Source organism: Notolabrus celidotus, chromosome 14, assembly GCF_009762535.1.
Source record: "Notolabrus celidotus isolate fNotCel1 chromosome 14, fNotCel1.pri, whole genome shotgun sequence".
Lineage (NCBI taxonomy): Eukaryota > Metazoa > Chordata > Actinopteri > Labriformes > Labridae > Notolabrus > Notolabrus celidotus.
The window spans coordinates 28,819,850-28,835,176 of NC_048285.1; the positions used below are offsets into that span (position 1 = coordinate 28,819,850).

The following is a 15,327-nucleotide window of genomic DNA, read 5'->3' on the forward strand; positions in this document are numbered from 1 at the left end:
GTTCAAATGCAGCTGAATGTGGCATTCAAGAGCACCATGGTGTTGTTATTTTCCATCATGGCAACACTAGGAGCAGCCGAGCTATGATGTGCCAAAATGGACAAAAGAAGGCACATGATAATAAAAAAAGTTCATTTCTGACCTTCATCGCATCATGACTGAAGAGTTAACACTGACAGCAGTGATAAAATAGTTTCTCTTTACTTCCACCAAGAATAAGGAGCATCAGGTCAGACTTCTGTTTCCAGTAAATTGTGTCTCACATGCTGCCTCAGATACTCAAAGTCAATACCTGATTAGGATAACACCTGCTCTGCTGAGATACAGCCAACACATGCTTTATTTAACTTCTGTTGTCTTTGACTATTGAGCATCCCACCATCCAATTAAAGTGATAGGTAACAGTGAATCTCATGGACCTGTGTGTACCAGAATGCATGATCTCAGAGGTAATGGACTAATATAGTGAAATATATTTTAAAAGTGATTTCCAGAGAGATACCTCATTCCTATCAACAACACAGCTTCTATGAAAGATGTCATTTTTTTCACCCACCACGGAGGATAGAGCGGGTAGCAGCAGCCTGTCAGATTTTGATCTCAGTGCCTCAGTGGTGGGAGCGTGGAGCCTGATACTGAGCAAACACAGTAAACACATGTAGAGCTGGTATGCATTCTTCTTTTAGCTTGTGTTGCTGCTGTCTTCAAGCTGGGTGTGTCGCTCATTCACGAGCAGAATAGAAGATGTCTTGACGATGTGTGTCAGTGGAGTGACACCATCACCTCTGAGGGGTGGGGTGGACACAGCAGCTCTGCATGGACAAGTATGAGGATTTTAAAGGAAGAAACACAGCTGCCAGGTCTGTCACAGCGGAACCAGGAACCACATCTGAGTGTCTTACAACCAGAGAATATACAGCCCAGGAATTGGCAGTTTAGAAGACTCTGATGTGTTTAAATATGGATGCTACAAGGTCTGAATCTCTCCCAATCTCATGTTTCCACCCTGGACTCTCCTTGCTCATTTTAAATAAGGGGATGGTGGAAAAATGTGTCTGTTTTTATTTCATTGTAAAAGCTACCAATCCACCAAGTCAAAAGCCCTGTGAGGACATGTTGCATTGGACATACTGGTGACCCCTTTGGACAAAATTGGTAAGATTTTTCAAGGATGAAAAGACTACATTTCCCATGAGCACCATCACCCACTGTTATAAAGATGTGGTTATTCCCAAAGTGTGCATTTATGGTGGAAGTAAATGAATGGAATAAATCTTCTTTTTAATACTTTTCTTTGTTCAAGGCTACTTTTTTACAGGCTGCAGAGTGATGAGGTCATGCATTCATTAGAGCTTCTTAAAATCATCTGTTACCTAACAACAACAAAGATGTACCAGTGTTAGGTTACAGGTCACAGCTTCGGTGTCATGACGTGTGCTCTGGTGTCCCAATACATTTCTGAAGGACCAATGTTACCACTGATAATCTTATTTTTCTGTGTGGGTCATCAATGGAAGAGAGAAACTACTTCACAATCTGCTAAAAGCTCCTCACAGTGCTTTTCCAAATTACTATCTGAAATCATTGATGTCCATATCGGTCAGTCATCATTTCAGTCTGCTGTGCCCACAGACTGGAACAATTTACAGAAAACCTTAAAACTGGTCCACTATGTCTCAAAACCAGCCTTCAGGAACTCTCTCATGGACACTCTTAAACACACCTGCACCTGCTTTTAATCCTTTTAATCCTGGGTTCCTGCTGACGCTGTTCATTGTTTGCTCTGTTCTGTCCTGTCATGTTTAACTTGTCTTTTATGTCTTTACCCTTGTGTTTGTTTCATTACTTTTATCCCTGACCCTTTACCCCTCAAAAGGCTGTGCCTTTTGCCAGGTCGTCACTGGAAATAAGAATTTGTTCTTAATGACCTACCTGGTTAAATAAAGGTTAAATAAAATAAATAAAAATTGTGGTGATAATAGCAAAATTTCAGGAGCAGGGCCACACCTCAACCACGCCTCTTCTGTTTGTCGATAATTTAAAACCTGACCATTTCCTCCTTTCTCTCTCTTGTTTCCACATCCCTCCCTCCCTTCCCTTCCCTTCCCTTTCTCCTTTCCACTTCACTCCTCCCCTTCTCCTTATCCATAGGGCCCTGAAAGTGCTACGGCGGATCCCCTACAAAGCTATCCCAAAGCGACCACGTGTTCAATCGATAAATATAATAACCCGTAATCAAGAAACCATCTGTCAATCTCATTCTGTTGTTGGTGTGGTTCTTGCCAGCCCACCCTGCCATCAGTGACGATGATGAAGAGGATGATGACGATGATGTGACAGACCCTAACTGTCACACCCACCTACAACCTGGATATTGCCCCCCTAATGTTCTATGTTATGTTCTAATGTTGTTAAATAAATGTTCTTTTCACCCCTACATGATTTTTCTTGTATTTCTCATACACACTATTCTTTGATATTTTTTTTTTTTTACCACTACAGTGCAAGGAACCATATTTGGTAATTTAGTTGACCTCGATTTTCTACATGAAAATGAACAATTTTGAAAAATGTCACACATGTTAAATAGTGTTGTTATGTCCTCCAATAACGGGGCGGCAGTAGTTCAGTCCATAGGGACTTGTCTTGGGAACCGAAGGGTCGCTGGTCCCAGTATGGACAAAGTTTGGCAAGTGGACTGGTGGCTGGAGAGATGCTGGTTCACTTGCCTGGGCACTGCTGAGGTGCCCTTGAGCAAGGCACCGAACCCCCAACTACTTGGGGTGCGCTGGTTGCTGGCAGTATCCTCACTCTGACATCTCTCCCAAAGTGCATGTCCACTGCATGTGTGTGTGCATGATTGTATGTGTATATATACCACAAACTGTGTGTAGCATGACCAAAAAACAACACGAGTGAAAAAAATTGAGTTTCCCCCTGCGGATTCTTCTCCCTGGGGATTGAAAAAGTACGTTTCTAACGCTCTAGGGTTGAATTTTTGAATTTCAAAGTATTTCAATGAGTGCCCTTTAAAGGGTTAATCACATTATATCTGATTGGAACTGTGATTATCTAAGTTGTGATTGTTTTCCTGCTTTCTTTTTAAGATGTAGCACGTTCCTGTAGCTGCATTCACTTTTGACTTGTTTTGAAAAGCGTTTCTGCAGCAATCACCTCCATACAAAGATGTTGTTCTTGTGTTTTGCTAGACGCCCTTTCATGCCAGAGAGTCTCATTGTGTTTGAGAACGTCCTTCATTCTTTTCTCATAATGTTGTTTAGTCATGTTTCTAATTTCTGCTTTAAATCCTGTTAGAACACCATTCTTCTGAACACACGACTGTTTTCACGTTGCTTGGTGACATTCTAAGAGCATCACAGAAGCCTTGATATACGTTCTGTCACGTTTCCTGATGAAGGAACGAGCAGGGATTCAGTTCTAGAGGTGCGGGTGGGGAGAGTGAGGAGCATGACAAGGATCCGTAGCTCTAACTAGCAGGGAAAAGAGCCAGTTATGCTGAATGCTCACAGCTCTGAGCGGTCGGCCATGGAGCGCCAACACAGACCAGCTGAAATGCTCAAAGGACAGCCGGGAAAGAGTACTTCTCTTTAATCGTGCTTTCATGCCTAAAGCTTCAGTTCCAGGAGGTGTTGGGGGTGACGCTGATGAGGACACCAGTGGGTTTTTCTGTCTGCAGCTCCTCCTAAGCAGCGTGGAAAACGACTGTGTCCTGCAGTGACAGCAGAGGTCCAACATACAGCAGACGAGACTCACAAAACCATCATCCATCATCCTTCAGAGGTTAAGCACAGAGATTTTCCTTAAGTCCTCTTTTCTCCTTTGATGTGATTGTTCCTGCCGCTATAAATAAACTCCACTATTGAGACCTTAAACTGACTCGTTGCTTCTTTGTACTTGGGACACGGGAGATGAAAGGCATCTGGAGAATCTTTTCTTCCTCATGTTTGAGGTTTGAAGCTTATGTGGCACAATAGCTCTGCTCGTGACAATCCCACAAGCCCCCCAGCAGCAATCTGAACTGTAAACACTGCAGAACTACAGCCAGCAGTGCTCGATAGCTACCTAGCTAGCATGTCGAATTAGAGAAACAGCAAACACAGTGTAAACAAAGATAATCTGCAGCCATCAGGGAGATGTGAACTGAATTAGCAGCTTTTAAGAGAAAGCTGCTGTTGTTATTTGTGGCTCTGGCTGACTTCTTGACTTTTTTAAAAGAAAATCAATGAGAAAGCAAATTGTCTTGGCAGCATGTTTTCTAAATGAGGCCTCATTACTAACAAGTTACAAAACACTGACAAAAATAACGACGGATGACAGCCATCTTTCTTTTTTGCAAGCCTTTTATCCTGTTTAACTAAAGCAGATCTGTTTACAGACATAATGATGTATGATCTGTGCGTCTTTCAGCACTATAAGTGTTCTAGCTTTCAGTCATGGAACATTAGTAGTCCGAGCAGCCAATAACATGTCAGCAGGTTTTAGTTTATGCAGGAAAAACAATAATTTATCTATGAACAGACATCTACATACAAGTGCAGCTAACAATCAGGGTTGCAAAATGGAAACTGTCCATGGCAATTAATGGTAATTTATGTGAATAAACCAGGAATTTACTAAATTGAAGGTTGGCTCTTAATAGGGAACTTAAATATAGATGGAGAAAATACATCTTAGCATAATCCTGACTAAAACAACCAGATTTCATGTAAGTACAGTTGAATATTTATGCTATTTCTCTATCAACATGCACATAGCACACTTCTTACTGCAGGGCTATTGAGACCACGCCCCCTACATGCACTGTGCATTCCTCCATCACATGCACACATGATTTCTAGAATCCTGGACCACACTTTTGAGCCCAGAGCACAAGACTATTGAAGCCACACATTTGAGCCTGTGGGTCGGGGTCGATGAGTAATATTTAACTCAACATTCATGTTTTTGTTCTTCAATGAAAGAATTGATTGTTTAATAAAATATTTAACACTTATAACAAATATATCTGTTTTAATTGAATTATTTTTGATCGGTGTCTGCTTATAACAGAACAAATATTTATGATATGATACCTTTCCATTAAATTACCCTCAATTCCCAATTAATTCCCATGGAAAGTTTCCAATATGGAATATTTCCAAAATTCCCCAGCTTATCTTCCCATGAAAATTTACCTGAAATTTTCCACCCCTTTGCAACCCTACTAACAATCCATTCTAGATCCAAACTTTCAGCATGAGTGTCAAGCCTGCTCAAACCTGAAGTGACTCAGATTTGAGCCAATCAGCAGTCAGATTTCCAGACTCCTGCTGAAGCTTGCATTTGAACCATCTACAAATCTACAAATCCTTATGCTGATTTGTTATGCACAACTTAAGACCCATCAATTTGAAATGAATCAAGCCTAAGTGAAGCTTCTGTGTAGATAGGAAGACCAGACTCACCAGGAACAGATAAACGCTGTATCTGCAAACATTCCTATTTTTTCAAGGCCGTCTCCCGCCTCCCTCTTGTTTTGTTGTTTCTACCATGAAACTCACGGGATTCTCACAGCCCGGCAACCTTATAAAAAATCCATACAGCCTACAGGGATGCATACAGTTTGGATTTGTGCCAGATCTCTGACTCGAGATACACATTCACATTCAACAACTATACAATTCAAACACCTCCCTTCCTGTGACCTGGCAACCCTCAATGTGATTCAAGGGGTGTGTGTGTATATCTGCAGTCTGTGCAAGTGGGGATTTTATTCATTTATTTGATTAAGGGAAATTGGCTGTGGACAATGCTAACCCTATTCCTCACCAGGACCACCTCCTCTTGTATTGTGAAACCCAAATGTTGGCAAGTATGGAATGAATGACTAATCATTGGCTATTGTATGTGTTTAGTGAGCAATGGCTGTTAGTCATAAAGTAATCAGTAACAAGTTCTTACATTTCTTAAATTGTTAGGGCATGATCGACTAAATACTCATCCAGTTAAAATATCAATATGTATAAATACTTTCCTCTTTCGTGGATTACACTGACTCCCATCTTAAGAGTACAGACAAGCAGGCCATGGATGTTGTGGTTCAATCTGATGGCATTTAGCTTCAAGAGGATTGTTGTTCACACACATACATCGTCCACCTGATGTGAGGTAACCTTTAAATGCTTCCTCACACATCAAAAACTCTTTGGCATCAGTAACCTGAGGACTGAAAATGTCTTGAAATGAAGTTTCTATTTTTAGTCACGAGGCTGTTGGAATGTTGGATCAGGCTCTAAATGTTCACTGGAACATGAATGATCTTTTTTTCCAGAAACACAGTTTAACCTCATTTGGCGTTTGGCCTGAATGGCACACAGCTAGTGTAATGACACTGAAGCTTTGGCTGTGTGAGGATGTCTGTGTCTGTTTTGCGTGATTTTGCATCTTTCAGAGTGTGTCTGCAAGGCCTCCGTAAGTGTGTATGAGTGCACCTATACAGTCTAGCCTTGGATTAGGTTGGGCTGGAAGCCAGCAACATCTGCAGGGGTCTTGTGAGAGTGCAGCACGGAGACGCAGCTGAGGATACCTGATCAGTGTGATGGATGCCTGCGAGTCTCATACGCACACCGACATGCACACCTGCCGCCTGTGCCCCACTTATTGAATCCATGAATCAATTTAATGAGCGGAGGACGGGGTCAGGACTTCAATAAACACCCCACCAAGCTTTCAGATTTAATGTCTGCCCAATGAATGATACTGTATGTTCGACAAACGCCCGTTGCAAAACACTTCCACTCTATATTGAAAATGGGTTTTGAGGCAATCGCAGTGTACTGTACATGCTCTCGTGCTGGATAAGTTTTACAGCATGTGCATAAATATTTCCAGCACACTGTCCGCCTGCAAATGAGTTCAAACTGAGAGCAGAGCATAATTTAGATGTGTCTGGCTGCATGTGTGTGTGTGTGTGTGGCCGGGTGAAAGAGTGAGACTTGAGAGAAGGAATCAGACATCTTCCATTGGTAATCAATACTGCAGCAGTGACCTGAGCGTTTTCTCTGTGATTCATCCCATTTAGACCTTCAGGCTTGGTTGTCTGACAGAGACAACTCCATGATTTCCCTCTGGATTCAGCCACGGCAGATCCACCTGCCTTACGTGACCACTTCTACATCTACTGTACATAGGCAACCCCCCTCTTTCAGGCTTCTCCCCATCCTCTGCGGTAAATCCTTGAAAACCTTGCCTGAAAGTCACAGCACTGCCTTGTTGGGCAAATCAGCTTGTTGCTGTAGAATCAATGCTTCTTTTCAAACCTGTTGTTTTTGCATGAAATAACCTGTGCTTTATCTTTCAGTACAACAATCAACGTCAACCTCCTGATCCTCTCATGCTGGGATTACAAACTTGCGTATACCCTCCATTGATTTAACCAGAAATGTACTGCCAGTCATGAGGTCGTCCGAAGCACAGAGGACGTGGTAGAAAGGACGAAGGGTTGCTATTTAGATGTCTGTGGCGGCAGCATCCCAGTAGTGAATACATTTTTCTTCATCCACTGGGGACGAAGGGGCTAATGGAGCATGAGAGTGGCAGTTCCCCCGGAGTTGTGTAGCTGAGTCACGCCCCCGTTTGGAGAGGAGCCGCGGGCTGCAGTTGTGTGTGACCATGACCATGAGGGCATGCTGTGAGAGTCTGGGCCAATTCAGGGGTAAACATTGGAGGCAGTAATTGGAGAACAACACAGCAGGGAATTTCGTACATTTGTGATCCATGTGGCTCAGTCAAGAATATCCTGACTGTGGACTCTTTGAGATGAAAAGAGTGTGCATGCTAAAGGTCTTCACACTGCCTGTGTGAAATCTGAACTCCTACGTCACCTCATCCAAATATGTTTTATAGGTCAAAATCTCACTCACTAAATAATCGCTCTCTGGCTCAGGAGATTGGGATGGAAACCCTGAGTAACATTAAAAACATGGGTTGTACTTTTGAATACAGATGGATACAAAGCTTCTTTGCTGCTTACACCAAGCTGTTGCTGTCTATTACTTGTTCTATTTAGCAGAGCTCCAGTCAATCTATACTATTAGTTATCCATTACATGTGTTAAAGGAAGTCCTTCTTTATCCATCCATCTGTCCTTCTCAGTTTGTGTTACTTCTTTGTCCTCGGTTTGTAAAGGCAGCAATGTCCTCTATGTAGTTCTTTAAAATAAAACAGGACTCCCTACGATACGACTGAATGCCATCTTTGTGAAGCTCAATGCATCAGAGATGTACCCACTATAAGGTAATTTCAAAGTGCTGTAATGAGCTGTACAGTGCAGCAAGGCAAGGGAGAAAAAACAACACAAAGCCTTACAATATAAAGCACAAGCACTTGAGTACTGCAGGCATGGCAGGGACTAGGGATGGGTAATTATTATTGAATATTCAAATATTCGTTCAATTAGTAAAAATCAAAAAGTTACTTTGAATATTTTCTCAAGTACAGTTTTTCATCGTTTTCACCGGTGCTTGGTTGTAATACTGTATTCCTGCCAGACCATGGCTACAGAGTGTCTTAAAGCTGTAACAGAAGAAGAAGAATGCTAACTGCATTAAATAGCAAAAGAAGAAGAAAGCATTAGCGACAGTCGCCTTGATTTTACACACTACACACATAGGCTGTTTCCGAAACCGCCTACTATAATAGCAGTATGTACTGATTTGGGCAAAATTCAGTATGTAGTAAGTAGTATGTGAACAAGAGCAAAATCTGCAGTCTGCCAAAACTCCCTGATCTCTTCTGATTCGTGAAAATTTCACAGTGTGCATCGGACCAGTCTGCCTCGCGTACTGTTTCCCATAATGCACTGCGCTCGTTCCACTTTTTCTTTTTCCTTCTTTTTTGACGGGAGGAAATCCATTTTTGGGTGCCGTGAAAGTTATTGAATTCCATATAAACCACTTCCTAACTTTTTAAATCATAAGTGATGCTAAAGAAGCAGTTTCTCTATCGGCCTCACCGTTGTTTACTTCCACTTTCTGAAACCAGAAATCCAGTGACGTCTGACCCAGCATACTGCAACACAGATCGAACAGAACAGTCATACTGCAGACTAAATTCAAACGCAGTATGTAGTAGGCAATACCTACTGCTTACTACATTACTAAGAAGTATGTAGCAGGCCGTTTCAGAAACAGCCATAGACTGTATAAAAAATGGACGTCATCTCGCTCGTCTGCCACAAAAACTGCTCCCCCTAGTTGGCTGCAGTATAGGTCAAAAACTCAGTCTCTCCCATTCATTTGAATGGGGCTGCAGTCAAACTTTAAAAAATAAATACATGTAGTACGCACGTTCTCTTTCATCCGTATGCTGTGGTGATATGTAGTTATTATTTGACTGTTTTGTGTTCAAGGCCTCTTGAAAAGTTTCTTCTTCGTTCGTTATTAGAGGTTAAAAAACTGGGTTTAACATCCAGGTTGGCTTTGACCATAGACTGTATAAAATATGGACGTAGTATCCGTGACGTCACCCATCTTTTTCTGAACGCTGTTTTGAAGCCAACCGGCAGCGGCAGCCATATTGCTTCTGTCGAGCCAGTGTGACGCAAAGAGGCGGGCTTTGAGCCTCCTAGCCAATAGCTACAGTGTTCCCGCAGGCAGCTGTGCCTCTCATTGGAAGACTAGCAATCTCAATGTCTTCGAAATTGCCGAATTAGAAAAAAATTCACCCCCCTCACAGTGAGAGGACATCGAGAAATGAGCTATTCAGACTACACTCGTCTTTTGAACCAGGCTGTAAACATGTTTATTAATGCTGCAAAGATCGTCTTTTTCCCCATTCATGTGTATGTGACTTCCGGTACTTCCGGAGCCAGCCTCAAGTGGATTCTCGATGAACTGCAGCTTTTAACACTTCTGCATTGACTCATATTTTTAGACCGGATGCTGCTGCTTGGCTTTGACTGACAGCTGCCGTAGAGAACCCTCTGTAGGACCTCGGGACGGTACGCTGTAGGGCGGAGCTTGTTACCATGGAGACACAAATTCCCTACTGCGCAGACTCTGGCTGCAGAAAATTTACAAGATGTCTGCGTTCTGGAACGGGATATTTTGGCTTCAAACCCATACAATGGGAACAGGCGGAGCGTTACTGTCCATTTTATATACAGTCTATGGCTACACATGGATTTCCAGAGACTGAGCATGGCTGTAAAATGTAAACATACATGCATACAGCAGGCACAAATACCTGCTAACACACAACATACCCTATGTATCATTTGTGCTTTGAGTATGATAACATCAGAACATGGAGATGTGGACACACACACACACAAACACAAACACCTGTTCAGTTGTTTACCAAACTTGTGTGGAAGTAGAAGGTGAGCAGTGGGAGTGACAGCCTGTGGCTCTGCTGAGGTCTCTTATCAGTGTCTGCCTCTTATCACTCGGAGCCACAACAGCACAAACATACAGACTATTTTGGCTGCACAACATGAAACAAAATTATCTCTATCAAATGTTGCATGACATTTTGACGTTCTTTTTTTTTCTGTAAATCCCTGATAAGTTATGCAGTAATGATGTGAAGCAGCAATCGGGGAGAGGTGTGAAATTATGTATGCACACACACACACGCACACACACACACGTTAACATACCGCATAGAAAGGTCAGGAAGTTTCATCATCAAGCTTGATTTAATGTTGTACAGGATATAACTTTCTCAGACGAGTTCTTCTCCAGCTGACAGAGACAAAATAAAGGATGATTTGAAAAGAAACTCTTTCTCACAGTCTGTGAGACGTGACAGTGGGAGCTCAGTCCCCCAAAACAAAACCATTATCATACTGTCATACAGTATAAAGACATTACTTTTGTGCTGCCAATTTTCTGCTCAGCACTGACACCCCTGTGGTCATAATTGGATGTGTTCCACAAAAAGTGCCAAACCCAACGTGCTCACCAAACAAGAACTTGGGTATTGGACATGTCAGCGATGCTCAGGGTTGAGTCTAATGAAAATATTTGTCAGCACTTGTTGACATTTTTCCTGTTGATTGTTCTCACAACAGAAGCTCATTTCACATCATCTCATCTTCAACCTCCATCACTTACATCTCGTTATAACTAGACTAACATATTGAGGATGGTTCACTAACAAAAAGGTGGCATTACATTGTCAGGGCTTTCAAGTTTTGAACTCAGTCCAGAATGAGATTTTGGCAGTGGATTCATTATATTATTTAAAGATGCTATGAGGAGTTTTTTGCACCAGCTGAGAAACAGACTGAAACCAACACTGATGCCTCCTTATGACCTTCAAAAGCAAACAAAACGATAAACATCAACACTGATACCTTCTCTGTTGTCATTTTTAATGCCTTAAACCACTCAGAGGGGGTAGGTGTTAGACCACATGATTGACATTTGGCTTTAGAAACACCCTTCCAACCTGTCTGACCTCAACAACAGAGCCATCATACGCAGAGCACGCACTATAACACTGGACCCCCAACACCCCCTCTACTCGGTCTTCACACTACTCCCCTCCGGTCGCAGGTACAGATCCCCATACTGTAGGCGAGCCCGGTTTGGCAGAAGCTTCGTCCCATCGGCCATAGCACTGCTAAACAGAATGCCACTGTAATGTGTCCGGTGTGTTTATATGTGTCCAGTGTGCATATATGTGTCCAGTGTGTTCGGTGTGTTTTATATGTGTCCAGTTTGTGCATATGTGTCTGGTGTGTATATTTGTGGGACGCGGGGCACCATTGCTGTGAGGCTGGGTGGATGTTTATTGTTTATTGTGTTCATACATGTATTCCTGTACAGACGGTGGCAACAAATCTCCTTATTAAGGACAAATAAAGATCTATCTATCTTTTTCGGCTGTTTTCATGGCAAATAATCACATTGAGTGATAAGTCTGTAGGGCTGTCAACGAATATTCTAAATTCGAATATATATTCGAATATTTAAAAAAAACGGAGATTCGATTGTGAAAATTAATATTCGACTGTGGAAAAAAACACATCGGGGGCTGCTTTGCACTGCATGACGGGTCAGGGACAGGTCACAGGAGTCACACATGTACAGCGTAAAGCAGACGGCAGTGAGAAATCCTTCCGTCCCCGGATCCTCAATGAGCTCTGAACGCGTCTTTACCTCCGCTGGGAATATAGTGAATAAAAAGAGATCGGCACTGGCCTCTTCACATGTGGACTGTCTTCTTCACATGTGAACTGTCTTGTGTTTTTGGCAAATAACCTGTACGGCCTAAGACCCTGCATTGACAGGACTAAAAGAGCCCGACAATCAGTGACACTGGGATAAAATGCAGTTTTTTCCCTTTTTTTTTTATACAAGTGTCAAGAATGTAAGTGGACTACTTTTTCATTTTTAACTTTAACTTCAAATAATGTTAATAATATTTGCTTCAATCACTGAATGAAGCCTGCCTATATTTGGGACAAGAGTCGGGACCTTTAATTGCTCGCACAAGTCTTGTTCAGCACTCACTCAGCGCATTACGCACAGAGAGGGGAGGCGAGCGAGAGGTCTCCAGTTTTCAAAGTGTCACGGTATAGACCATTAGGTCATTTACTTGTTTTGTAATGTGTAGGTATGTTTTAGCCGTGTTATATCTTAAATAAAAATACATATACAAGTAGTTATGTCTCCTTGTATTAGTTTGTCCACCTGTTATTGACATAATGCGCAAATATAGATATTCGAATAGTTCGAACCTCTTTTTTTTTTTAGAGCGAATATTCAAACGTCATTTTGGAGCAATTTTGACAGCCTTATAAGTCTGGCTGTTAAAAGACAGCAGGGTGAGGTTTTTATTGAAAACACTACTTTTGCATGTACAGAACAAGATATAAGAGGTATCACTTTGTCCACGATGGGGCGCCAAAATTGATATAAATCAAAAGTTCCTCACAGCAGCTTTAAGTTCTTTTATATAGGCTGTATTTTGTTCATTTACCTTAACAATTTTGATTGCCCTCTCTCTTACTCTCCTTAGCTCTCTTTATTTTTGAGAAAAAATTGTCAATTTCATTCAGTTAATAGCCTACAAAATCAATTGATGAGACGTCTTACTGTACACATTTGATACAGGGCTCCTGCATCTTCCAATCTACATTGGTCAGTCTGCAAATACGCATGTGCATCATTTTCTTTGGAACGTAACATTGTTGTGTTGTTTTACCCGGATACAATGATGCTATGTTTTGATTGGCTGTTGGGTAGCTATATTTCTTAATTTTTTTTGATGAATTGGTGTGTGGCAAGCTCCTTCTGAGCTCTACAAGAAATCCACTTGATTCCTACCTGTTCCACAGTTTAAAGAAAAGTGGTAAAACTTGTAATTATTCTGCATGAGAAATGCACACGTGAGACTTGAGAGCCCTGCATTGTCCACAAGAAGTGTACAGAAGCGTTTTAAAAACTCCTTTGTGCCGATCTCTATTAGAATTTTAAATATTAAATAGCCTGTTAGGGTTGGGACAGTGTTATGGTGCTCTTCTCTTTAAGAGTATGCTGTGTGTTGTATGAATGTGTACTATTTACTGTACTTTTTATTATTTATTTATGTGTTCTTGTGTCATTGTGCTGATTTTTGTAGGAGCAGGTAACATATGCAGCACTGATGTCAAAGACAAATTTCCCTACGGGGACAATAAAGTGCATTATATCGTATAGCATCGTACATAGCATGCTTAGTTCAAGAGAAGCCAGTGGCGAAGGATGATAAAATGCCCTCGTTCTACCAGCAGAGGCCGACTCCTCTCCAAAGAAAGAGTCAGATAGCTTGGATCGCCTCTTACTTGATTGAAAAACTGAGTAAATACTTTCCTATTAAGTCTCACACGCTTGATGTAAGTCTTAAATTATGCATGCTGTTCATTTAGTGAAACATGGGCCCATTTATTCCTGGTTCGAATCCCCGGTCGGGTGGGGGCCTTTCTGTGTGGAGTTTGCATGTTCTCCCTGTGCATGCGTGGGTTCTCTCCGGGTACTCCGGCTTCCTCCCACAATCCAAAAACATGCTCACAAGGTTAATTGATCACTCTAAATTGCCTGTAGGTGTGTGAATGGTTGTCTGTCTCTCTGTGTTAGCCCTGTGATAGGTTGGCGACCTGTCCAGGGTGTCCCCTGCCTTCCGCCCGAAGTCAGCTGGGATAGGCTCCAGCCCCCCGTGACCCCTAACGGGATAAGCGGTTAAGATAATGGATAGATGGATGGATGGGCCCATTTAAAATTAAATAGAAGATAAAACACTGTAAGCTTTACAACTTTGCTACCACGGCCACCTGCAAAAATGACTTGACCGGTGCCAAGTTGTTAGACGCTTTGAGGAACCAGCAGTTTTTCCCCCCAAAAAATAAGGATCTCAATATATACCACAGGTGCCATCAAGTGCAGATGAAGCCCTCTGACTAAGCAAGCTTTGCTTATAACTAAGCATTTGCATTCAAAATATTCCTCTCCAGCTCCACTCTCTACTCAAAATGTTTTGTCCTAGGTCCAGAAGGTGGACAAAATACCCAAATCTGGCTCTAAAAGGGTCTCATGTTTTTACCACTGGTAGAAAATAAGGACATGAATCATACCTTTTCCTACACATTTTTTGAGTGCCAGTGCAGCTTCATGCTCTTGTGACATTTGAGCGGCAGAAAGCTGTCAAACCCAGACAGACGCCAGGCTTAGAGATAACAAAAGTAAATCACATCCTCAACTAAAAACATACACATGCATACGCACAATCTGACAACTCCCCCATCACGGCAGCAGAGAGCAGAGAGCAGGTTGGCAAAGCTTCACGGCTTAGATTTGATAGTTGAATGTGTTTTGTCTTTGTGGAGGAACGCTCATGTGTACCTGTGAAGGATGACTCTGGATGAGCACATTTAACACATAAAGTCTGTCTTGTCTCCTGCGGGAGGAAAGACAGCTGATAAATGGCTTCGGTACTTTTTTATTATTAACCTTGACTACAACAAGCTTTTTACTACTTTCATGAATTTTACATGATCTATCATTTATTACAGCTGTACATTGGGGCTGGAAACAACTTGGTGCATGCTGTGTCCTACTTCTCTCCGTCGTCATTAACTCCTGGCACCAACAGGAGAAGTGGAGTGAAATGTCTCATTTACACTTTCTGAGATATCGTCATATATATTCTCCATTAATGAAGCAAAATGACACAAAGTCCGCAGCCCTGAGGGAACCTACGCAGACTCCATTAGAAGGTACTTTAATTAGTCTTAGTAATTAAAGGCAGATTATTGGATGCAGAAAAGGCTGGAAGCTAAAT

General features: G+C 41.9%; 1 long non-coding RNA gene across 1 annotated transcript; it reads left to right on the forward strand.

Moving 5' to 3' along the window:
- Positions 1–7,087: 7,087 nt before the first annotated feature.
- Positions 7,088–8,240, forward strand: LOC117825763. Its single transcript, XR_004633896.1, has 2 exons — positions 7,088–7,228; positions 7,361–8,240. It is a non-coding gene; the product is annotated as an uncharacterized LOC117825763 (long non-coding RNA).
- Positions 8,241–15,327: the final 7,087 nt, after the last annotated feature.